The sequence below is a fragment of the Panthera leo genome, chromosome B3 (genome assembly GCF_018350215.1).
Source record: "Panthera leo isolate Ple1 chromosome B3, P.leo_Ple1_pat1.1, whole genome shotgun sequence".
Taxonomy (NCBI): Eukaryota; Metazoa; Chordata; class Mammalia; order Carnivora; family Felidae; genus Panthera; species Panthera leo.
In genome coordinates, this window is record NC_056684.1 from 82,478,653 (window position 1) to 82,506,011 (window position 27,359).

The window sequence follows — 27,359 nt, forward strand, 5'->3', positions numbered from 1 at the left end:
AAAACATCACTAGAACTCTGGCAGTTGTGACATAGCAGGAAGCGAACGGCGTTCATTCAAGGCAATTACTTGGGGAAAGGGAAAAAAAAAAGCTCTCTCAAAAGATAGTGATAACTGAAAATTACGGTAAAAAATTTTGCAATCACTCTACAACTTTATAAAGCTGGATTATTTCCAGTTAAACTATCGTCTCGATTCTAATTCCTCCTGTTACCATGGGCCAATATTTCTACTTTGCAATTTCTCTGCAATTAAATTACTTCTTAGGTTCCTTCAATCACTGTTGCCACTTGTGAATCTCCCATTGGTCCTCCAGGGCTGGTCTCTGGCTCTGTTCAGGCTGTTGATTTTCTAAAAGCTGACTCGGTGGGTGTTGGGCATAGATGTGCTGCACTTGACTCCTTTGGGAGCATTTAACCCTGTGCATTGTCCCAACTTCCTGCTTCCCTAAACTTGCTCAGTCCCTCTCTTCCAGTGGTTTCTGGCTTAACCTTCTTTGCTTTGAAGTCTCCTGCTCATTCTCCCTTGCATTGGTCCTGGGCTCATTCTATGCTGGCCTTCCTTAAATTGATGCCTCTCTCAGGCTTATTATGGTTCTTCTGTTTTCACTTTATACAGTATAGGAATTGAAAGCTTTGGAATTAAAAAAAAAAAAAAAAAGGTTTAAATCCTAACCTTGTGACTTGCTAGGTCTATAGCTTGGAGAAAGTTACATTTTCAGAGACTTTATTTTCTTACTTATAAATTAGAAGTTATAATATTTATTCCATCCTGAACAACAGCCTGTGAGTCACATGCTTTTTTAAAAAAGTTATTTGCACAGTGATGGCGTGTGAAATAAACTCATTAAAAATGGTCGTTTATGCTTTTATCTTTGAAAAAATACATCTATAGTTACAGGCTATAAGTGTATCAAGACAGGGTTGGTACATGTTTTGTTCTATCTCAGCACTGGAATAAGTGTATGACACATAGTAGTCACTACATGGTTGTTGAATGAATGAATATCCAAAGAAAACCTTTCACTAAAATACTCCAAAATTCAATTAGCTGTGGTGATTTCTCAACCTAACTCTAAATCTCTCTGCGTCTGTATTTCCAAGTTCTTACTCTGTATCCCTCTGGCCGCATGAAGGTGAACCTGTCTGTGAGCCTGTTCTTTCCCCGAATTTTATCTTCTGTCCCTGTGGTAGCACCCATTAATCAGGTGTCATCCTATTCTCCCCTTCTCCCTCACCTCCCAGATCTAGCTAGTTCTCAGGTTCTAGCTATCTCTTCCCTTTTATTTCCACAGGCCTTGCCTGAGTTCAGAACTGCCCTTCTTTGTTTACTGTAGCATTAAAACTGGCCCCTTTACAAAAAAAAAAAAAGAAAGAAAGAAAGAAAGAAAAAAAGAAAAAGAGGCACCTGGTGGCTCAGTCGGTTAAGCGTCTGACTTCAGCTCAGGTCATGATCTCAAAGTTCATGAGTTTGAGCCTCACCTCGGGCTCCGTGCCAACAGCTAGCTCAGAGCCTGGAAGTTGTCTTTGGATTCTATGTCTCCTTTTCTCTCTGTCCCTCCCCCTGCTTGCGCTTTCTCTCTCTCCCTCCCTCTCTCTCTCAAAAATAAATAACAACATAAAAACAATTTTAAAAAGCTGGCCCCTTTTCTTAGTTATTTCATTTTTTAATATAATTTATTGTCAAATTGGCTTGCATACAGCACCCAGTGCTCATCCCAACAAGTGCCCTCCTCAATGCCCATCACCTATTTTCCCCTCTTTCCCACCCCCATCCACCCTCAGTTTGTTCTCTGTATTTAAGAGTCTCTTATGGTTTGCCTCCCTCCCTCTCTGTTTGTAACTATTTTTTTCCCCTTCCCTTCCCCCATGGTCTTCTCTTAAGTTTCTCAAGATCCACATATGAGTGAAAACATATGATATCTGTCCTGCTCTGACTGACTTATTTTTCTTAGCATAACACTCTCCAGTTCCATCCACATTGCTGAAAATGGCATGATTTTGTTCTTTCTCATTGCCAAGTAGTATTCCATTATATATATAAATCACATCTTCTTTATCCATTCATCAGTTGATGGACATTTGGGCTCTTTCCATAATTTGGCTATTGTTCAAAGTGCCACTATAAACATTGGGGTACAAGTGCCCCTATGCATCAGCACTCCTGTATCCCTTGGGTAAATTCCTAGCAGTGCTACTGCTGGGTCATAGGGTAGATCTATTTTTAATTTTTTGAAGAACCTCCACACTGTTTTCCAGAGCGGCTGCACCAGTTTGCATTCCTACCAACAGTGCAAGAGGGTTCCCTTTTCTCCACATCCTCGCCAGCATCTGTTGTTTCCTGAGTTGTTCATTTTAGCCACTCTGATGGGTATGAGGTGGTATCTCAGTGTGGTTTTGATTCATATTTCCCTGATGATGAGTGACGTTGAGTATCATTTCATGTGTCTGTTGGCCATCTGGATCTTATAGTTATTTCAGACAGCATTACCTGTGCCGTTCCCAGTGCAAATTTTATGAAACTAAAAATCATCCAAGTAGTACAAATGAAATAACTGAAGCCTCCATTAATCAGGGGATTGCACGTATTCTCTCGGTTGGCCAGGGGCTGAGTTTAGAGTTTAGGTGGGTTCTAGTATTAGGCTTCCTGCTGCAAATGCCTGAGCAGCTCCATTTGGACCACGATGGCTCCCCATTACCAGATACATGGCAGGAATCCAGGAACTTTTTTTTAAGGGCCAAATTTTTATGCAAGAAAAGTTGGGGGCACCTTTTCATTATTGTATCAGTTGAAGAAATGGAAACACTGCACAATATTTAAGTCCTAGAAGCACAACTGTGGCAGTGCCTGTGCGAGTTCTAAGATCTGAATCATGAGTTTGCTTCTTTTCTCTTGACCCTCACTGCTTCTCTTTATTTACAAATGTGCATGTGAGGAAAAATGCTTCTCTCTAAAGATCTAAGGGTAAGAGTGAAAATAAGAATCCAGATAATAAAGTGTAGCTACAAAAGGGAGCCCACTTAGTTTGGAAAAACCATTACTGTATCAGAATGATGTATCTGCAAGTGACTTGCATGAACATATTTTATGAGCCCGCCAGCATGTTTTTTTGTGGTTCCTGCAGCAGATACTGCTCTTTTATGACTCGTTAGCCACTTAAAATCCAGCCCAATTTTAACAGTACTAAAAGAGCAAGAAAATTTATTTTAAAGAAAAAGGCTACATTCTTCTAAAGCAGAGTCATAATATTAATACTTAAAATGCATAGCAACATGCTGGGAAAATGGGATAGTTATTTAGATATATTATAAAATGTAGCCCACCACTTTGATGTGATTCACTACTATTTCACCAAACCAATTTAACAGTATCCTGTAGAGAGGGAATAGTGCAATTAAAATTAGTAACAGAGGTTTTCACATGCATAGATCTAAATCAGGGTAGGTTGATAATGAATTAAGTAATTTCGCTTCCTTGTGAAGTCTAAGCCAAAAGTGAAGCAGCCAGGGTAGAATTCATGTTTAAGGGGCCTGTCTACAAACAGCATTGTGACTCGACTGCCAGTATTCCCTGGGTGTTTTCCTCCTTTTTTCTTTATTTTTTCCTGTTGGTATTTGATGAAGGAATTTCGTATGTAGTCACAATAAATTAGGATAATGGGACTATTTGATCAAGTGGCCCCGTTTCACTAAAGGCCAAATCCTTTCAAAATGTAATTTCACCAGTCTAATTTTTAAGAAATCAAAGCCACAAAACTACATGTGGATCTTTAGATACTTCGATACTCTGTAACTTTTCAGTGTCAAAGCACATAGTGAAGTTACTCTCCTCTTTCAAGTACTTGGTTTCATATGAAAGCACCGAAGGGTGCCTACACTGGTTTCACCCTAGCGGATTGCTAGGGGTTGATACCTGCAGCTTCGTGCTTTCCATCCTGAGGCTGACTATGCCGGCAGCGGGGTGTGGGGTGCAGGCACTGTGTATTGATGACTTGCCTTAGCCCTGGACCTAGGATTTGTTTATGATCATCATTTGCGGACTGAACGGAGGATTAATTTTCCCTGAGGAATTTGATAAAAGAGCTATGAATGCACTGTTCCTATGGCTTGCAAAAAGTGTTATAGACATAATTACCAGGGGAACACAGGAGTGAGCATGATCACAGGAGGTGAATGCAGTTATCACAACAATTAAAAGGAATTAATTTTTCTTCAGTCACCATGACTATCAGCTGGGTTTATGTACTATGTCCTACAGACCTTACCTGATTTCAAAAGTAACTACCAGGGGCGCCTGGGTGGCTCAGTCGGTTAAACGTCCGACCTCAGCTCAGGTCACAATCTCACGGTCCGTGAGTTCGAGACCCGCGTCGGGCTCTGGGCTGATGGCTCAGAGCCTGGAGCCTGCTTCTGATTCTGTGTCTCCCTCTCTCTCTCCCCCTCCCCTGTTCATGCTCTGTCTCTCTCTGTCTCAAAAATAAATAAACGTTAAAAAAAATTAAAAACAAAACCAAAAGTAACTACCAAACCAAACGTTTATTCTGATCCCCTGATCTCCCTGCTGTGAACAATGATGTTTATCCCCATGAATGCTATTCCAGTTTGGGGAAGTGATGTGGTTTATTAGAAACCTCATGGATTTCCAAGCCAGAAAAGCATTGATTCTAGGATGAATCTCCAGTTCATCATTTACTAACTCTGAGATCCTAGATAAGTAACTTATTTATTTATTTTTAATGAGCTTTATATAGTTCATCTGTAAAATGAGCATAATAATGGTAATTAATTTCACAGGTTTTATTGTGAGGATCAGAGATAATGAACATAAAGGACTTGGCATGTAGAAAGCGCTTACAAATTATTATAAACATAAATTATGATTATTTTCACATGTCTTACAATAAATGATAATATGATAGTAGGATGTTGGTAAACATATAAATATTCTTCTCCTAGAAAGTTTTGTTTGTTTCTTCTAGGTAGAGTTCTGGCCTTCTTTTTTTTTTTTTATTAAAAAAATTTTTTTTTAATGTTTATTTATTATTGAGAGACAGAGAGAGACAGAGCATGAGTATTGGAGGGGCAGAGAGAGGTGGAGACACAGAATCTGAAGCAGGCTCCAGGCTCTGAGCTGTCAGCACAGAGCCCGACGCGGGGCTCAAACTCACAAACCACGAGACCATGACCTGAGCCGAAGTTGGACGCCCAACAAACTGAGCCACCCAGGTCCCCCAAGTTCTGGCCTTCTGAAAGGGTAGCTGGTAGAATGGAAGATGGCCACGTTTATTCCTTCATTAGTTGCATGCTTTTGGAAAGTCTACTATGTGCCAGGTATTTGGAATATAGAAGTGAAAATAACAAAGTAACACTTCCCTCAAGCTTATGTTTTGTGTGAGGAGAAAGTAGGAAAATACACATGTAATGCCATGATCAATGCTACAAAGAAAAATGAAGCAGTGTGAGGGGCCAGAGAGCAATACGGGATGACATTTAGATAGTGTGCCAAGTATTTTTTTCTTACAGAAAAAAAAAATCCAGAAACACAGAAATGCCAGCCATTAAAAAAAAACCCAAAAAACACTTGACTACTATTGTAGAGAATTACTTTATTCTCAGGGGACGTCATCAAGTAGGGAGGCATTGTGGTCAAATGGGAGAGGCATGGATGTTGGAAAACAGGAAATCTTATTTCTAGTCCCAGCTCTGGCACTGATTAGCTGATACCATATGCAATTCACTTTGAGCTTCAATTTTTATTGGTAAAAACTACCAAGTATTGACTGAATGCCTACTATGTTCTAGGTACTTAGAATAGGGAAATGAATATAACAAATCCTTGCTTTCATGGAATTTAATTTTTGTCAGAGATCAGTGAACAAATATACGTACATTATCAGTGATGGATGCTAGAAAAATAAAAGGCAGGGTGAAGGAATGGGATACTGTAGTGGTTGGCATTTTAAATGGTATTCCTAGTACTTAATGTCTTCCTGACAGGCAATATTAAATAAGAATCTCAGTGAAATGAGGGAGTGAGTGATACACAGCCCTGGGAAGAGACAGAGGGACCAGCATACAGAGCCCTCATAGGAGTGGGAAGGACAGAATCTAGGAAAGACAGGAGGTTGGTGGTGCTGAAGGCAAATAAGAAAGGAGTGAATGGGAGGCAATGAGGTTGGAGCTGTAGCCAGTGCCAGACATAGGCTTTGGGTTTTATCTAAGAAGGAAGGAGACCACTGATGGCTTTTAGGTGGGGGTAGAGATGATCTGAATTATGAAAAGAATCATTCTGCAGTTCCATGTAGCAAATGTACTGGGTAGGGCCAAAGTGGAAGCAGAGAGACTAGTTCAAGAGACTATTTGTTGCAGAGGTCTACATGAAGGAGAGGGGTAGCCTACACTCAGGTGCCAGGGTGGAGGTGAGCAGCAATCAGGATTTGGTTGAAGGTTAAGCTTACCATGATCTGATAGATTGGATGTGGATTTGAGAGAAAGAAAGGAGTCAAGGCTGCTCTAAAACTTTTGCCTGAGCTACAGAGAATAGTGGTAATTCTGGGAATCCAAAATTCAGTTTTTTACAAGTTCACATTTAAGAGCTGTTAGGTCAAGACAGTTCCATGTGAGTCTGTAGTTAGGTGGGAAGTAGGGGCTGGAGGTCCACATTTGGGAGTTATCAGTATATATCGGGTATATTTACAGCCAGAGGGCTGGGAAGAGAGACTTTAGGACTCTCCAATGTTTATAAATCAAAACATTGACCCAAGCAGTGATTTGGTAGGAAAATTGGGACATTGCAGAGTCCTACAAGCCATGTGAAAAAGTATCTGAAGGATATGGGGGAAGGAGAGGACAAAAGAAGAATAAAAAGGAAGAAGAATTATATGAAAGGTACAAAAAAATCAGGAAAACTGTGTCAAAGATATGAAAACCACTATTCTAACAGTTCTCCTAGCTTACCTTAACTATATAATCTGGTGTAAATAAATAAGTACTCATTTTCTAATTGCTTAAAGATTTAGTACATCACAAAAGCATGAATAAAAAAGGAAGGAGAGTAAACAAATTTAAAATTAGAGCATCCTAAATTTAGTAATTTTCAACTCAAATATATAATACTACATTTTAAAGTAAATGCTTTTACCTTAAAATTATAAAGAAGGTCAACATAAAATTTTAAGGCAAGTGGGTTTGTAATTTATATGAGCAGGAAGGATGTGAAGATTTCATTTGGAAGAACAGGATAGTAATAGATATGAAAAGAATCATACACATCACAGTTCAGCGAGGCCAACCTTGTGGAATAACTTTGCTGTAAATATTTCTGTGTTACAAAGCTTATTCCTAAGCAAAAGCCTGAGTGCTTCTCAAACTTTGCCATCCATCAAAACCAACTGGAAAGTTTATTAAATAAAGATTACTGGGCCCCGCACTCAGCATTGCTAATTCATTAGGTCTGGTTTTGGCCCAAGAATCTTCATTTCTAACAAGTTCCTAGGATATCTGATGCTGGTGGCCCCAAGATCATATTGTAGAAATTCAGGTGAAGACAACCTCCTAGAAACAGAGGTCTTCTTTTTATGTTTATGAAATGCAATAATAATGGACTACTTCTTATTCTCCATTTAATGATGTGCCAGGCACCATGCTAATCATTTTGAGCTGATCATTTCATTGAATATTCAAACAGGCCTATGATACAGGTGTCATTTTATGTATATGAAAACTGAGGTGCAAAGGAGTTGAATAACTTGACCAGAGTCATCAGCTAATGACTGATGAAGCTGGTAATAAAACTTAATGTCTGCCAGAAAAATCCCCTCTAGAGCCTTGCTCCTCAAACTGTGCATCAGCATTGGTATCACCTGAAAACTTGTTGAAACTGCAGGGTATCTCCTGCCCCATCCCAGAACTCCTGGACTAGATGGTTTTCTTGAAGCAAGGTCCTTAGATGATTCATGTGCACACTGAAGTTTGAGAACCATAGGTGTAGAGGGCTATAAAGAATGTTTCTGAGGGGCACCTGGGTGATTCAGTCAGTTGAGCATCCAACTTCGGCTCGGGTCATGATCTCGGTTTGTGGTTTGAGCCCCGCGTTGGGCTCTGTGCTGACACCTCGGAGGTTGGAGCCTTCTTTGGATTCTATGTCTCCCTCTCTCTCTGCCCCTGCCCCGCTCACACTCTGTCTCTCTCAAAAATAAACATTAAAAAAAATTAAAAAAAAAAGAATGATTCTGAGCAGGTAGGCAATCAAGAGAACAGTGAGGGGAAGGAAGAGTCTAGAAAAAGTGAAAGCGACATTTGGGATTTGGTATGCTATAACATCAGAATGCAAAGCCTGCTACCCTGCAAATGAAATTGTGGAGATGCTCAAAGTATGCAGGATAAACCACATGAAATTGCCAATATTTAAGTGGTTTTGACCTGTAAAAATAGCAATGTAATAATTAGAGTCAGGAACTCAAATGGAAATGCCTCAAGGTAGATTGTAAATGAGTAATGCCAGCTGATTTGCTTTATTGAGAACAGATTCAAAGGACCTGCATCCTAACACTGTGTGGGCAAACCTGTATGTTGAATAGATGTGACCTGTTACCTTGCAGTTCTTGAGTACAAGCTTGGAGTCTTAGCATACGTGAACCTTCTCTCTGAGAAGCTTCATTAGTGGTGGTAGGTTACCAATGATAGGTACCATAGCCATATGTCCTATTTGCCTGGGATCATTACCTGTTTTCAACTATTTATTCCAGGGTAATCATCAACAAACCTCTTTTACTCTCAGAGGGTTGCACTTTGGGTGGTAAATTGTGTGGTCACCCAACTAGTAAGAAAATTGGAAAAAAAGTAATCCTTAAAAAAATACTTGTATTGAAAAACAGCAATATTGGGCATGGAATATTTGAGACTTAGGCATCAGTGATATAAAATAAAAGAAAGATTGTTGATCATAGTTGGTCCTAAGATATTTTAGTAATCATGGAAAAATAGTGGAAAGAGCATATGATGCGCCTCAGAAGGACTTGGGTTTTGGTTGTAATTTTATCACTCAGAATCTGGACAAATCAGTGAAGTTCTCTGAGGCTCTGTTTTCTTATCTATGAAATGGAAATAGTAAAGTCGATTCCACTGGTCTCAAAGGCTTGCTGTGTGGATTATATGATAGAATGTAATTGGAAGCATTTTAAAAGCAGTAAGAAACTACGCATAGTGTTACTACTGAGTCAATATCATGCTGTAAAGAAAGGAAAAATAAGGGATCAAACAGGCAAATTTTGATTAAATAAAAAATAGAGATTGTTAATGATTTAAACTACCAAAGATAACTGCTAGTATCATAGCTAGTCCCTTTTCTTCATATGGGGAATGGCCAGTCATTTTCAGAGAATTGTGCTGTGTAAATATTCTGCCTATCCTAATACATCTTAAGTGTGCCCCCTAGTTAACAATTTAAATCACCATGAATTTATAAGAAGTGAAAATAACATACCTAAACTTATTGTAAGACCATTATTCCAAATAGATAAATTTCAAATTCTCTCTGAAACAAGGTATTCTATTACTGAATTTGTACCTCTCATTAAGGAGGTAAGAGTTCATTTGATGCCTCTACTCTCCTTTTGATAATGAGGCTGTATACATTTCTTGTCTCAGGGTGTTTGGGGAAGGAACCATTTGTTTGGTAGTCAGTGACGTCCTTCCTGTTTCTAGACTTACATCTTTTTAAGGAAAGTTGGCAAACGAGGCAGACTGACTGTTGACACTCATCTTTAGAGTCTTGTGAAAAATGCATTAAGAAACAGATTTTTAAAAAATCAGGGCACCTGGGTGACTCAGGCAGTTAAGCATCCAACTCTTGATTTCTGCTCAGGTCCTGATCTCACGGTTTGTGAGATCAAGCCTCGTATGGGGCTCTGCATTGACAGTGCAGAGCCTGCTTGGGATATTCTCTCTCTCCCTCTCTCTTCTCTCTCTCACTCTCTCTCCGTCCCTCCCCTACTCTCTCTCTCAAAATAAATAAACAACAAAATAGCTGTAAAAAAATAAATTCTTTTTTTTGCTTGCTTATATGGCACAGTTCTGTATAAAACCCTTAAGTCATGCTTAAGAACATTTTTTTTTTTTTGGTCACAGCTTTCATGGTTTGTTTGATACCCAGAATGGTTGAAAAATGCCCAGAATGCTTGAAAACACGTCATGCTAAACTGATTGACTTAAGTATCTTTAGAAAGTTCTCTAGCTTTACCATGACCTATATTTACCTAATACTTGGTCCACGGGTACTTTAATTTTACTTGTAACCTTGACAGTTAAGGCACATGTGTGACCAGAGTTAATTGTTTTAGTCCATCATTTGTGAGTACAGGGTAGTCAGATTTGTGACTCACTTACTCTACTTTTGTGCCAAAGCTAGGTACCTCTGTATTTTCTTTTCCAGTGAAGGAGATTGTTCCAAGCCTGTCAGTGTCCCAAATGTTCATATATTCCACCAAAGAATGACCAGGAAAGACTGTGCCTTGTGGAAACAGTGATGCTGAAGCCAGTCCATTTGCTTGAATATATTAGAGTCCATAAAAAGCTTACTCACAGTTTAAAACCCGACTTTCTTCTTATTTCTATCTTTCGGATTGTCATTGTTTGCTCGGTTATAAAGTGGCTTGTTGACACCAAATATTTTAATAATTTGCTTCCAAGGCCTTGTGCCTATGCCTTTGAGAGGCTGGTGTAGTAATTAAACTGTCTTTTAGCTGAAATGCTTGCAAAGCGTCCAGTTCTGTGCCTGGCAGCTGGTGATGCATTATAGAGACATTGAGCTAATCGATTAAAACCGCAGAGGCATGGGAGTTGTCTGACAGCACTGTACTAGGATGAAATTAGTTGGAATTGCATGGTGAAATTAAGGGGAATGCAGCTGATTGCAGCCCTTCTGGGAGAATCCTGGGTGAGAGGGACACTGTGCGTTGATCCCTGTGTAATTAGGACAGCCATGTTTTAACAGTATTTCTAAAGTATTAAAATGGACTGGATAAATCAGCAGGGCCGCTTCCAGTGAACTTGGCATCCATCCACTGTGACTGAAATAACATGAAATTTTTCGGCTGCTAGAGAATGTGAAATTGGACTAATTGTCTTTTAACTAGTCTGCCCGACTGCTAGCCTGGAGCAGGACTGAAAAGGGAATAGGCTGGTAGGACCGAGGCTGGGGGATGGGAAACTTAGATTCATGAGTCTTTTTTCAGCCCATCTGACTGGATAACATCATCACGTATTTAGACAACTCTGATTTGTACGGTCTCATCATTAGGATCCCTTCCTAAATATTTTAAATGCATTTTAAAGTGGAATGCTTTGAATCAAAGAATGCAGAAGTCTAACCCTATCCCCTGGACTTATAATTACCGTTCTTTCCATGCTTGAGCATCGTTAGAATAGGGGGGACTTAGGAACTTGTAAATCACTCATCAGCTGTCCATGTGTGGCTCTGTCCCACATTCTATTCTGAGTAGGGCTCATTATGCAGAGAAGGAACATCGATACATATTACTGATTCTTTGTGTCAAACAAAGCCTTGTTCCATAATTGCTGACTGTTATGACTGGTTCAAATTCACACTTTGCATGTGATTAAAGAGAGAGCCAGGGAAGTTAATGCCATGCCCATGGTCACAGACTTAGGTCACTCAGGCCTCAAGATTATTGTTCTCCTGTTCCTTTCATCACAGTGAATTGCTAACACCAGGTAGTATTATTGGCTTAGCATCGTACTTGTCTGTGGATCCATAAATAAAAATAGAACTTCTAGGATGCAGGCATCACTAAGTCTTGGAGAATTTGGTTTCTTCTTCTTTTTCAGCATTTATGAAATCAGTCAAACTTAAGTGTTGTATACAACTATCAATTTATGTTCTAGAAGGTAAAGTGGGCATGTACACACACACACACACACACACACACGCACGCATGCACGAATGACATGTCAAGAATCCTCAAAGAAGTGTAGGAATCATCTGACCACATTTTCTGGCCTTCAGAAAGGTACAGAGGTGACTCTCCACAATCCACATATGAGGCTTTCTAATGAAAGCCTCATATTAGCCTATATCATTTTGATCCAATAGACCATTTCTTGGGTTGAATTGTGTTGTGGCATTAGGTTGAGTACTAAGGGGCATTGGACAAAACAGAAAGAAAAAAAACAAACATTAATCATTGTGCTGACTGCATGAAGGCTGTGGTTGCCGTATATCAGATACCCTGTCTCTTAGGACCCATGGGAAAAGGTTTCCTGGTTCTGTAAGGGAAAAATTATGCCTCTCTTGAGCCACTAGTGAGTCCGCATGTTAGAAACCTTACAAACAATGTGAAGACCAGAGTTGTAGCATCCATCTGTCAAGTTAAGAGGACTTCATGGCATATACTTGGCTTTTTCAGCCCTCTATTACCTTCCTCTTAATTTCTCATCCCTTTTCTCCTTTCTTCAGAGTTACTATTTTTTTTCATTTACTATATCTTCCTAAATTGTTTGCATCTTTATAAACCTTTTAAATCTTTTTTAAATAAAGCCTGGTATTCAGAAAAAGCACTTCTCATTCATGTTTCCCTCATCCCAAAGTGTACCCAACAAATTTTAGAAGGAAAAAAAGGTACAGTGTTAAAACACGGGTACTAACTAATACTGTTTCCAGGAGAGCTCACACAAGCCCTCCTGTTCAGCTATTTTTTTGAGTCCTACTTTCAATGACTTAAAAGGCATTGTTTGTTCATAGGGACAGTGTCAATTTTGTAAAGGTTTAATTCTGTATAATTTATGTGACTTCCAGAATTATAAATAATTTGTATGTAGAGGCAACCCCAGAAATACATGGTGCAGAGGTGGATACTGGATGCCAGCATGGGTAGGGAACTACAGATGGTGGTCAAATATAATGACAACACTAATGGAAATGAATAGCCTCTAGTTTCTTCATTTATACTAACTGACCCTCTATATTGAATACAATGTTTCTTACTGGGACAAAAATAACTGGCAGAGGATTACTTTTATAGATCACCTTAAAAGTGATTTTTCTCAAGTATGATGATAAAGAATCTTGAAGCAGCACAACAAATTCACTTGAGTAATGTGCAATGTTTATGAACACTTCCCATGGACCCGTCACTCACCTACACATGTCATGTCAGTACATCATTTAAAAATGATAAACATATCCTTTAATCTTCTCAGCATTCCTCTGTAGTAGGTATTAGCTCTCTCATTTTACAGATGAGGAAGCCAATGCTTACAGAAGTGAAGGAACTTGGCCACAGGCATGTAGCTAACAAGGGTCAGGTCTGACTGTTGAGCCCATGCCATAACCATTATGCTAGCATATGCTTTGGAAAGGTCCAAGGAGATGGAAAATATGACTTCCTAATTGGCTTTCATGCACATTTCTTCTCCAAGTTTAATTAAAGGGCTTATGAAGTACTTGTTTCTATTCCTAGCATAGTCATATGGAGAATAAAAACATACTTTAAATAAAATATCCATTTGGCACTCAGAGCAATGTAAGAATCTGATTATCAGAAGTTGAGCTCAAATGGCATGGAGAATGCAAACCCAATGAACAGTACTTGAGGCTGCCATAGTCAGATGGTTGTCTCTTTCCATGATTCCAAGCCTTTTGACACATGGATGGGAAATAATTTTTATAGTTACTATTCAAATGGGAACGTGGGTGGCCGTCTTTTGGTTTAAGAATTAAGGAATAATTTATTGTACCTTTAGGATGACCCGGATAGTATACGGCAAATCCCTTAGCTATTGAGTAAACAGTTTTCTTACTCTGGTTCATGTGGATCATCCAAACTAAATCACCTACCCCTGGAATGGCAAATGGAACCAACAGTAAACTGAGAGAGAAATAGGAAGGCTGTTAACCTTTGTTCCATCTCAAACACTATCTAGTGGAAACTCTTGAATAGGTTTCTTTCTCTTTCCTTGTTCCTATTCCATGCCAGGAGACTGTTCTCCTTCTCCAAGTCAGATTTGGGATAATTTTAAAGATGTGAGACAACAATTACAATAACTGTTCCAGGATTTGGCATCAGACAAAGCATAATATCCAGTCTTCAGAATCCATTCTACCTCCTTTGAACTGAGCCTCTGTGGATTGCCTTTAGACAAAAAGAAGAGGAAGAATGGAAATAAATATTGTGCATCTCCATTGCTCTTGAAGAGTAGAATCTTTTTACTGTGGGAATCTTCAAAGCATTGTGAGTAAATATTACATAAAATATTATGTGATAGTACAAGTGAGAAGGAAATGAGGAAGGTCTTGCTCATCTCTGACAGGATCTTCATGGTCAAGATTCTGCCTTTTCTTGCAGCACTGTCTTTCCCACACTTCTATATCCCCTCACCTCACATATTTCCCCTTCTGTGTGCCAGCCTGTTTCTCTCTTATCTTCAGGGGCTTATGCGTGTGGCACCTCTTACCTTGGTTGCTCCCTACTTCCCACCCCTGCCACTCTTGTTTAAAAGCCTAAGCCTTCTTTACTTGGTGAAAACAGAATAGAATTTGAGTCTTTAGCATTCCACTCTTTCTACCATTCCTCACTCGTTAAGGCTGAGTTAGAGGCACTCTCCTATGAGCTCTGGCAGGGCCCTGTATTCGATCTCCTTCTGTCCTATCCTTCAGTCTGTCATAGAACCTATAGCACCGTTTTACGGGGTGTCTTCGGTCTGTCTCCATTCTCCAGGCCCGTACACACTTGAAGGCCGGGACTGTTATTCATTCCTTCCGTGTCATGCTGTAGGGATCAGGCAGCCATTTAAACGGTTGTACCAGGGCTTACCTCCAGCCTCTCAAGATCAATATTTTGCCAGTGTGTTCCCATGGTAGAATTACATATAATTATATCTCATAGTTGGTAGGGTTTCTTTGATTTAATTAAGCACTGCCTGGCAAGTTCTACACCTTTGTGTGGACAGTGCTTTCACTCATTCATTGGACTAACTAGCTGCGAATATAGAGGTCATCGCAGTTGCTTTTAAAAACTGTGAGACAGACAAGCAAGCAGATAGTGATGGAATGGGGGTGAGTACTGTGTTGGTGCCCCTTTATGCTTTCTGTTAAAGGAAGCTTCAGTTACCAGATGCTCATGCTTTTTCAGTTGAGGGAATGGTCTCCTTGTGGGGCCACAGAAGATACCACAGAAAATTGGTATGAATGACTGACTCTGTCACCTGCTTCCTATCGTCGTCTCAAGCAATTGTGGCTGCAAGCAGCACAGATGGGAGGGCCTTTCTTGGCACCTCATCATCAAAATTTGGCTTTGTTCTTACTTTCCTATTAGGTGGTTTTTAAGTACACTACTTTCTTAGAACCTTTTCCACTGCAGGCCGAGGATTGACTTGCTCAGAGAATTATGTTTCTGAAATTGCCACTTTTCCCACTGTGAAGAAGATAGAAAAAGAAACAAAGGAATATCCCTTTGATGCAGCAGAAATAGGATATTTCTCCATAGTGAAATAGCAGCCATGATTTCTTTAAAATCAGCTCCTAAGTGGGAGTTGGGCTACTTCCCGTGCAGAGAACAGTGGTTATCCCTGGAGTCGTCCAGAAGATACATGGTTAGCAATGCTATGGGAAAAAAATCTAATTTGCAGATAGGATATTTATCTTTAGATAACAAAAGCCTGGAAATGCAATTTGTAATTTTAAAAATAGCTGCTATATGAATATAGGTTAAAAGAAATGAACTTTGCGGTTTTGGAATTATTTGTTGAGGGGGGAAGGTGTATAAAAAAGGCGTTTGGAATAACTCTATTTCCTGGACATGCTGCGAAGCTTTCTTTGCTTTTCATTGTATGGGCATCTTGCTACAAGCTCATTTTGTTGTTAAACATGAAGTTTTACAATGTAGATTACTCCAAGAATTTTTTTTTAATGGAGCAATTTAGAGCAGCTGCAAACGGCTCTGGAATTTCCAGGGATTAGTCGACAGACTTTTTTGTGATTACGAATCCCATAGCGAGAGGAGGTGAGGCATACAATCCCTGGGAAGGTGCCCATGGGAGGAACTGAGCAGGAAGAGAGATTAACGGGATGCACAGAGATGGACAGACTGCCTGGCCGACTTCACGTTCCCGCTTTTATCTACCCCATTGCCTCCACATTTACCGACCCCTTCCCTTCCACATTCGCTTACTCTCTTCTTTCCAAGTTAACTTCACTCATTCTCTTCATGTCTACTTACTCCATAGTCTCTGAATTTGCTTACCCCTTTCCCTTCACCTGAATGTCTCCCTCAGTACTTGGTGCAAGTCCAGGGATGCTCCTACTCCATAGTTCAAGCTGGCACTCAACAGTGTACCTTTAATCTGGCTTCCTCTGAACTTGGAGAAGCGATTAGAATTTAGAGCTAAAAGGAATTTACTTTCTAGATGAGAAAATGGAAGCTAAGGGGGATTAGGGACTGATGTATGGTTGAAGAACTAGTTAATGGCACATCAAACTGGAACTCAGGGTTTCTTGAATTGAGTGCGTGTATGTTCCACCAAATTGGCATAACTTGTTCTATTATTTTGCACTTGGCAATGTATTGTTTTACTATGTTTTCCAGTAATTTTGCACGGGCAGGGTTTTAATTTTTTCCTCCTCTCAGAGGAAATCAAAGCTTAGTGAAGGGACTAAACATATCCCTTAGCAACCGTATCTACTGTTTATTGGTCACTTGTTATGTGTGAGCGACTTGGCAAATGATTTCCCACTTCTTCCTTGTAGACTTCCTCTGATGTGGGTTCGCCCAGAACAGGAAACTGGTTTACAGAGGTTAGTTGGCTGCCCGCACAGCTCAGCATTGGTGCAGGGAGGAGAGCCGTGTCTGTCTGGTTGGATGCCCCATTTCTTAATGACCATTCCAGGGTCTGAGTCTGTGGCAGTGCCCTACAGTGACGTCTCCTCTGTTTTGGGCCTTGCATATTTTTGATCCCTCCTCTGTGCTCTCTCAGTTCTTGTTAACTAAGGACAGCCTTCCCTGAGTGTCTCTTTTTTCCAAGAGATGTACATTGTAAGAGTCGGCGCAAGCCATTTGTCTCTTCTACATCCAGGTTATCTATGTTGCCCAGGATGGATCAGATTGTTCAGAGATAGTTACGTGGGAATTATTAATGAGACAGCACCTACTTCAAAAATGTGTTGTACACATTTTGAGTCATTATAGAACCTGAATCCAGAATGGACCGACGTGGGGGAATGTTCAGTGGCACGGTACCACCTAGCACAGGGTCCGGTGTGTGGAAGGTGGTCAGTTAATGCTTGTTAAGTAAACAGATGAAAGAAAAGAATAACTTTATGAAATGAGGGTATCATTCATAGAACATAACTATGTTTCCCAGTTATCAAAGGAGAGAAATAATGATATTTTTTTTTATGTTGGAGTTGTGCCAGGTACCATAGTCAGTGCCATACATAGATAATTGCACCTAATCCTTATCTCTGTCATCGTTTCTATTTTGCAGATGAGAAAATGGGGTGCTAAAGCACTTAAATCATTGGCACAAAGTACGTGCCTAGTAAGTGTTGGAGTCAGGATTGAATGCAGGTGTTCTAACCCCAGAACCTCTGCTTTTGACCAGGATGTTGCTATCGTGTGAGTGAGTGTACGTGTGTGTGCATGAGCGTGTGAACACTAGCATATTTTATATATACACACAGACGTCTGTCTTTCTGTCTTTATCTCTCTCTGTCTCTCTCAATCATATATATATAATTTTATGCCTGTTCCATCCCTAGAAAACTATAGAGATGACACCCTATCCTTCATGACACCCAGCATGGTGACTTTGATAACCTGGCCTCGCCGACTCCCTGTCCCTGTACACTACAGCTTGACATTGGCTGAGGTCTTTCATTGCCTGATTGCATCTTCCGTTAAAGTGCTGCCCCTTCTCAGAGACTCTTGTCTAACAGGTCTGCCCATCACAGCCTTGAGTTGCCCAGTGGATGTTGTCTTTGGTACTACTGTGCATCCTCCTAAAGGAGGTGGAGTTTGAGCTCTTTTCCACAGCTCTCTGGGAGCTGCATGTTTCATGACCAGTTCCATCAGGAAAAGGACAGGCTCAATATACGTGTAGTTTTTCATTCTAAAAACCTTGGACTTACCTATCACAGCTTTCAAAATTTGTGTTACCTGCCAGGACTGTCCACTATTAGCCTGAGGTTCTATGTAATATTCACAGTTGACGTTATCATTGTAAACCAAAACTCTAGAAAATAGACCCTGGAGATACAAGCATGCTTTCTATTCCAGGGTTATATTTCACTTGTCTGGGTGTGTAATGGAAGAAGAGAAGAAAAATCCAAAGCAGGGATTGGTACCCCTAGGAAAGACAGCAAAGCTAGAGAGAAACTAGCCTGAAGCTTGCAGAATCTTCAAGAAAGAGGTGTTAAGCATGTTTTTCTTCTGTGTGAATGTACACTTGATGGGATTAATAACAGATTTCTGAAGTTCAAATGTATGTATGAATAAATGGACACATATGCTTAATGCTAACAGGCAGTTGTGTGGGTGTGTGAACAAAATATGCCCCGGTGCATCTCAGCAGTTGCGTTTGCTTCCTGCCAGTTGGATAATCAACTGGTTGTTTGCCCCGGAAATAAGAAAAATAACCAAAACCTTCTTGATGTACCATCCACATTAAAAAGAAAAAGAGGTTTTAAAAAATTGGATTTTTTATAGGTGGTTTGCTTTCTTCCAATCAGTGGATGCTTTGCCCTCAGAATCCGATTTGCCACAGAGCTCAGGGACTCATTTCGTGGAAACGTAATGTTTCTACTCTGTGCAACAAGGAATGGAACTGAGAAGCATCTGAATAATCCCTTTGTGATGCAGCGATTTTAAACAGGCAGCATAATTGTTGCAGATTTCCAAAGAGATACAAAGAATGAAGTAAAGCAGATTCTCCGGTAGAAAGGAATGTTCGGATCCAGTGTGCTTTTTTATGACTGGATTTCCAAGTCACACGGCCAGTGGAATCTACAAGTGGCGTCTAATTGCACTTCCTTAGTATGTCCAGATTCTGCAGTATGAATGGCTTTAATCTGCAAGGTAAATGAAAGCAACCCATCTCATTCTAGATTGAATTGTAGGTCCAATTCACCCTACAGGGCCAGAGGGGAAAGTACAACCCCTCTGCTTAATGTACTTGGCAGGCTAGCTTCTGGTCCCAGGGTTTAAAAGTAGATCAACTTCTGTTCGGATAACAGTTGAGGAGGCTGTAAGAAAGAAGCATTATGGAGATATGGTGATGCTGCAGATAGGTGCTTGCGCCAGGCTTTCTATATTGTGGTTTTAAAGGCCTCATATCTCAGCTTGGGCTTTATGTAGGGAGGCCAGGTTTGAGATGCATCTGTTTCCTCTGATGGTAACTCAGGGCCGCGTTAGGCAAGCAGTCTGTTCCTAATGCATTTAAAGTCTCAGAAAGCCACCGGTGATTTTGTAACGGCAGCCCAGATTTATTTTCCAGCTTCAGCCTCAAGATGAGGAAGAAAGAAATGAAATTTTAATAGAAGGAGGTTAGGATGAAATTCCTAGTTAGTTAAAAATTAAATTAGCGAGAGATTTTGTTTATTGTGAAAGTCATGCAAGATTTGCTGGTTTTATGTTTTTGAGGTATTTCACTTTCTGTTCAGGTACAAGCTGTCAATCAAGGCTAATCAAACTGGCACAGTTAACATGATACATCATAAAATTTCACAATAATGTCAACCTGTAATTCTGTCAATCTGGTTAAGGGAAGTGGGCTAAAAACAATATTGTCATTTTGTAATAACACTTGGAAGGTGTTACGGAATAATGTTGCCATCATCTCCTGTAACTCTGTGCCTGACTCTACTTGAGGCAGCCCTTGCTGACAAATGGCCAGGTGGTCAAGCCTTTCCTTGCTCTTGCTCCGCATAAGATCTGGAGTAGGGCCACATAAATGAAGGACGCTGCCTCGCAGCATTTGTCCAGGCTGACCCCTCTTTGATACATCAAAAAGGATGCATTTCACAAAACAGTGCCAGTATTTCCTACTCCTTGCCTCATGTAGTATTATATGCGTGGGCATCGAGGCATCAAGTATTCTTATTTATTCAGTCAGTATGCTTATGATACATATGCTCTCTTTTTATGAACTTAGGTTCTGGAGTATTTCAAAAGCATCCATTTGAAAAAGCACCGTGGTTAACAGTAAAACACAGGCTGCCCATTACACAGAGTGATTAAGCACATTTCTCTCTGCAAACTTGATGCTTTGCTTTGCAGCCAGAGGCTGTTCTGGTTTTTTTGTCGAAATTAGAGAGGGTAATAGGCTCTGTTCACTCAGGAAGCCCTTAGACTTAGGCTCTGTTTAACATTCATGTTGCCTAGGAATCCTTGCCTGGACATGTGGACTCCCTTCAGTTGGCAAATCTTCCTTGTGGCCGGTATGGCTAAATTTTAATTCTTAAATACTCCTTTCTGTCCTCAGACAAACACACACAAAACAGCACAGCAACAACACATATATAACCCTATACATTTCTATTACAGATACATGCTCACATATTCTTATTTTAAATATGGCCTGGGGCACCTGGACGGCTCAGGTGGTTAAGCATTCCTACTTTGGCTCGGGTCATGATCTCACGGCTCATGACTTCGAGTCCCACATCGGGTTCTCTGCTGACAGCTGAGAGCCTGGAGCCTGCTTTGGAACCTGTGTCTCTCAGTCTCTCTGCCCCTCACCCACTCACGTGCATGTGCGCACACTCTCTCTCTCTCTCAAAATGAACAAACTGTAAATAAATAAATAAATTAAATAAATAAATAAATAAATAAATAAAATATTCCCTGAAATATAAATATAAATATATATATATATTTTTTTTAACAGAAAATGAATTTTTTATAAAAAGAAAAGTTTTGGCCATTGGTCAGCTTTCGATTTTTATTTTTTATTATGGTACTAAAACTGAGGAGACTTCCTGAAAAAATGTCTTTCCCCAAAGCGTAAACAAATGGGATTATGTAGATCTTCTTGGTTTGACATGACACTAGAGGTCCCAGCACAACTCCGTCTTACTCTCCCTTTCATGGGGTACACTTCGTAAATGGCTGAAGTACATGAATTCTGGTATCCCAGTCTGAGGCTCCTTACGCATTTTCTAGAATGTGTTTTGTTGCAGGGCAAACTACTTTGGGGGAAATGTTTTAACGAGGCACATCAAGGTTCAAGAGTGAGAAATGTTCAGCTTACCACATTTAATGGGGATATATTTAAAGTTGCAGAATGATACAAAGGAAGGGCAAGATGTAGTCTTAATACCATTAACCAGCCTTGGTAGGCTGGCATTCAGAATGTAACTGCCCTGTCATTTGTCTCAGTAGCAGCTCTGGTGACCCATCAGATACTCTAGTAATTGTTTCATCAAAGTTGAACACCTCTGGTTGGCTATCGTAGACATGGGGCCACATCCATGTTTTCTTTTTTGACCGACTGTGCTTATTTCTCCAGCTTGCTACCTTCTCTGCTTACTGGCCCTTCAGTGGTTAAAAACCTTGGGATGTAGAAAAGAAAGCTGCAATCCAATGAGTTAGAAAACACATTTAAAAAATTCTCTTGAAAATGTGGGCCAGAAGTATTATAAAACTTACTTTAAGGCAACAAAAGAGGGAAGTGGACACAGCAGAGATGGTGAAATCCATCCCTTCCTCTTTCCCTTCTTTCCTCCTTTTCTCAAGTAAACATTTATTGAGCATCTGTTTAGGCTGCAAAATGTTGATGGCAATGAAGATAGCATAATAATGTTCTAAAAACCTTTTGAAAAAAAAACAATATTATTCAAGTAATTTAATGAATATAATGATGGAAAAACAAAAGAGAAAACACTTAGGATGGCAACCAGCTTTTCCTTAATCAGTTTTTTTAAATTTTAATTCCAGTATAGTTAGCATCAGTGTTGTATTAGTTTCAGGTGTACAATATATGATTCAACATTTCCATACATTACTCAGTGCTCATCCTGTAAGTGTGCTCTTAATGCCCTTCACCCATTTCACCCATCCTCCCACCCACCTCTCCTCTGGTAAACATCTGTTTGTTCTCTAAAGTTAAGAATCTGTTTCTTGGTTTGTCTCTCTGTCTTCTTCCCTTTGTTCACTTTTGTTGTTGTTACTATTTCTTAAATTCCACATATGAGTAAGATCATATGGTATTTGTCTCTCTCTGACTGGCTTATTTTGCCTAGCAGTATACTCTCTAGATCCATCCATGTTGTTGTAAATAGCAAGATTTCATTATTATTTGTGGCTCAGTAATATTCTATGGTTTGTGTGTGTGTGTGTGTGTGTGTGTGTCTGCGTGTATACACACAGACACACACCACATTTTCTTTACCATTCCTCTATCTATGGGCACGTGGATTGCTTCCATAGTTTGGCTAGTGTAAATAATGCCTTCTTGATAAGTTCTGATAAGGGATGTTAATAATATGATGGAAAGTTTAATATAACACCGAGTAATACACGGGAAAGGAAGATTTCTTATGCGTAATAGAGAAGTTACCATGAAAAGGATGAAGGATGAAGGATAGGATCTTATTATAAAAGGATATAATCAACTGAAAAGAGAGATGCAAAAATGCAGATATTAAAGTACTGTATTTGGCGTTATGGTCAAGTGTGAGAGGTAAAAATAATACACTGCCAGCAATAGTTCAGGGTTCAGAATTAAGAAGTTAGAGTATTAAGGCAATATATGAAAAAAACCAGGTCTGTTAGTCATTGGATAGTTTGAGGTAAAACAATCTTTGGTCACTAAACTGTGGATCACTAGTCCAGTAAGATAACATTTATTGAACAGTTGTGGGCAGCGTGCTCTGCAGGTGCTAAGTGAAGAAAGGTTTGTTCACAAATAACTGTAAAGCAAGGCGGATGGTGATGGTGCCATGAGAAAGATCCATCTTTCATGCAACTGAAGTTCTGAGAAGGGAATGCCTACTTCTAGCCTAAGGAGCAGGAAATAGCCCCATGGAAAATGTTTCCATGGTTTCCATTGCACTGAAGCTGTGGTTATCCAAAATCATTACCATGAAAGCATGGTCTGACACTGGCCTACTTCTCTAGCCTTTACTCCGTCTCTGCTCTTCATACCCACAGGCCTTCTTTTCAGTGTTTTGAACTCTTCTTTCCCTCCTCTGCCTTCGGATACAGGTGCCTCTGTCTGCAATACTCTATTCCAGTGCCCCACTCTTTGACCTATTTTTCTTTGATTGTCATTTCCCATCTCATCTAAAGGGTAACTTCCACAGGGAAGCCTTTTTGATGCCCCATTCTAGATCTTGTTCCTTTATTGTAAACTCTCAAGAGCTTACCTCTTTCCCTTCATAGCTCTTAAAATTACACATTTGTTAGCATGATGGATTATTTAATATCTCTCCCCATGACTGTATAAGCTCCATGATAGAAGGGGTAGTGTCTGCTTTGCTTGACTTTTTACTGCTAGTTCCTTGTAATTGACAATAAAGGCATCTGTACTTGTTAAATAAAGGAGTTCCTATGCTGTGAGCTTCCTTCATTCTCTCAAGTAGAGGATATGCACAAAGACTTAGATTCCTGTAAGAGATACTTTTTTTCCATTGAAGATGTTTCTGTTACTTTAATGTCCATATATACATATATATGTATATATATATATACACACATATATACATATGTATGTGTGTATATATATGTGTATATATATATATACATATATATGTATATATATGTATACACACACATACATATATATATATATATATATATATATATATATATATATATATATTATTGGTGTATGTACATATACCCCCATTCAGTGTATGTACATGTACCCCAATGAACACACACATACCTTCCTTGGTAGTGAAAATTTCACCTAAAAGATTGTACTTTTGTTTCACAAACCCATGTTCTTCCATGTCTACTTGTGTCTTTGCAACATTCCTTTCCTGGTGTTAATTCAAGGTATTGATTTAAATATTTTAAGCCCATTGGAGTTCCGTATGTCTTGGATAATGTAGTCCTAACAGCTGAGGGTGCATGGGGTCCAGCTGAGAACCACCATGATGTCACAATTATGTCTGGATGTGGATGTAACTACGTAGATAATAGAGATATAGATCTAGATTTGCAAAGTCTGCAAAAAAAAAAAATTGGTGTCTTATGATAACTATAGAGTTCTGAGTAGAAATTTTCCCAATTGCATTGGTTTGGTTCATACATAAGCTAAAATAAAGCTATACTGCCTATAAATGAATTGAGAACATAGGTTTTAAATGCATTTTGCCTGTTTCTAATCTTATCCTAGTTGCCATTTAATGAGTGTTACCTGAGCAAGTTACCTAACAGCCATTGCCTTGGTTTCTTTACCTGTAAAAAGAGGAACTCTACCTCTGGCTTCTTGTGAGCATTAACACATTAATACACAGAAAACACTTAGATTTATACTGTATATACCATAAGTTCCCAATAAAGTACATTTATTATAATATTCTGAAAATGATAATACTGTTACTCAGAACCTAACAAAAATCCTAGAATAAAAGTCTCTCTTTCCCATCATGAATAAAAGAAGACTTTTATGTCCTCCCTATCTCTCAACTTTACTCTCATTTATCATTCCTTTTTACTTGGAGACATGGGGTGTGCATTTCACTGAAAACAGTGTTCGCTAGCCAAATGCTACCTGTGATCTTCAGTAATTAGACTCATGGCTACTAGAGGCAACTAAATTAAAAATAAATAAAGAATCATACCAAAACAAACATACTAAAATAAATATTTTGGGTTCTCCTTGGTCCTGCTGTCAGGAACCCTGCTGCTGGCATATAGAAAGAATCTTTACATTAGGAGGAAATGGAAGCACTGACATTTCCAGCTCTTTCAGGAGAGCCTTTCTAAGTTCGCTAGTTCGCTGGTGTCGGAATCTTGTGCCGCCAGTGCCTCAAGAGAAGCCTTATTTATCAAGGCGAGTGTCGCTTCAACTGTTCCAAGTTTCCGGGTGGCTTCAGATGAGTCCCTTGCGGCCCCCCTTTCACAATGGCTTTGTAACGGTTTACATACTAGGGGTTAATCACACATTGTGCAGTGGATGGAGCAATTGGTTATTAATATTTTTGAGGCACTTCCTCCCGTGAAAAGTCTGTTGTGGTTTCCACTAACCCACCCAGATGTTCAGTGTTTTTGGTTTGTTTGTTTTTTCCAATTAGCTCTTTCCGATGAAGTTTCAGGGAAAGCTTCCCAAACTGCTCCTCGGTGACGTTTTTCTTTCTCAAGACTTAGCAATGATCTACAAGTTTTAGAAATTCCTGTAATTTCACTGACCAGTTTACTTCATATGAATAAATCAGTATGTTGAGAACAAAGAATATGTTTATTTCTACCTCTTGCTAACCCCTTTCCTCATAACAAGCTCCGTCCTGTCCTTCATGCTTGATCTGTGAGTCTATGCCAAGTGCAGAGACACAACACTCTTTATTTTAAAGGATTGTGGGGAGATAGTGTATAGGCAGAAATATAGCTTAATAACCATTTGTCTAAGCTATGAAGTTTTTCCCCATATAAATGAACAAAAGCAACAAATATTAATTATAATCTGACTGCATTTTTTAACTAAGCATGATACCTAGATTTTGAAAAATGAGAAAAACAGAAACAGAAATGATCCTGCTTTCTTTTCCTATTGCCCAATCCTAACCACATGGTGACTGCTTCTTGGGGTGGCCTGGGAGCCTATATTCCTTTTATAAATCGCATCCCCCCCCAGTTACCCCAAATGGTATGCAATTTAAATAAAAGCAGTGTGCTTTCTATGCAAATGAAAATTAGTGACAGGTCCGCTAGCACCCTTTCCAGTGGATTCATGCCCTAAGGCCCAAATAGGGAATTTCTGTAGTCACCATAGTTCTATGTGCATTTACCACATTACGTTGGAGTATCATAGTGAATGTGTTACTTAGTCCACCTGATACTTAGGCCACCTGATACTCATCTACTTTCCTCCTAATATCTGTGTTAACAATTTTCCTCCAGGCTACTATCCTTCTACATCTAAACCCCTGAAGTTAGGTAGAGTTGTTTGCACTTGTGATATCGGGAATGATTTGTGATTCACTTTTTCCAGAGAGTGCTCTGGATGCCCCTGGCTATGTCTTGTTGAATGGTTTAGCAATAGACATATGAGCCCTTTGATGGGACTAATAGAAACACACACACACACACACACACACACACACACACACACACACACACACTTTTCTCTGGCTTTGACCCTGAGAAGATGAGGCTTTTGTGGGTTGTCAGCCATCTTACCACTTCATAGAGTGGTAGAGACCTGAAGATGGAGAGAAAAATCCATCTTGCTGATATTGAGTCCCTCAATAAAACATTGTCTAAAATTCTAGGTGCCAGGCCTGCCTGCCTCCCTTCCTCCCTTGCTCCCTTGCTCCCTTGCTCCCTTGCTCCCTTGCTCCCTTGCTCCTTCTAATGTACTTAACTCTGAGCTGAGTTGGATTTTGTGTGTGTGTGTGTGTGTGTGTGTGCTTAGTTTTGTGCTGAGTTGAATCTTCTCTGTCTTTCAGTTACAAGAGCTTTAATGTCAGAAAGGGAGAGAAAAGGGTGGGGAAGAGAAAACAGAGATAAAATATATAGGATTCTAGAGCATGTTTTCCTTAGGAGTAGAACAAAATTAAGATCTAGGAAAATATTTGGAACATCATTCAATGCCATTCAGTGAATTGTTGGAATTGTTCAGTTCAATATAGTACTTTCTGAGTAGGAAGTAATTTTGTAAGTACCAAGCACATGAGTTATAGGTCAGGCAAAAGATGTGGGTTTAGTATAGATGTGGGTCATCCTTAGGATAATGCAGAACCGTGGCACAGAGGTTAATTTTTAAATTTGGAGAAGGAAAAGATGTGCCAATATTTCAGGTAACCCTGCAAGACCACTCACGATATCTTAATTAAAATGGACTTTGGAAATCTTTCTTTGTGTGTGTGTGTGTGTGTGTGTGTGTGAGAGAGAGAGAGAGAGATTAAAAAGCTTTCAAAGACTTGAGTTTAAATTTGATTAGAAACTTGAACATCTTTAACAATGTCTAGGATAATATTCTATATGTGGAAAATGTTGTTTGATTGGATAGCTGTAGAAGTCTTATTTCTAGATATATTTAGGAAAGAATTTAAAATTGCATTTTAACTTTAACAGTCAGAGGTCTACAAGTTGTGCTTTTTATTGCTTTTCATATTTTGAAGTTGGGCTAGTAAAGTGAAGCTTGCTTTCGACAACTACTGTATAATATCAGCCTAACTAT

General features: G+C 39.5%; 1 protein-coding gene across 1 annotated transcript in view; it reads left to right on the forward strand.

Annotated features, from left to right (window-relative positions):
• NPAS3 (neuronal PAS domain protein 3) overlaps window positions 1–27,359 on the forward strand; it is an 867,685-nt gene that overhangs the window by 315,965 nt on the left and 524,361 nt on the right. The window lies entirely within an intron of this gene.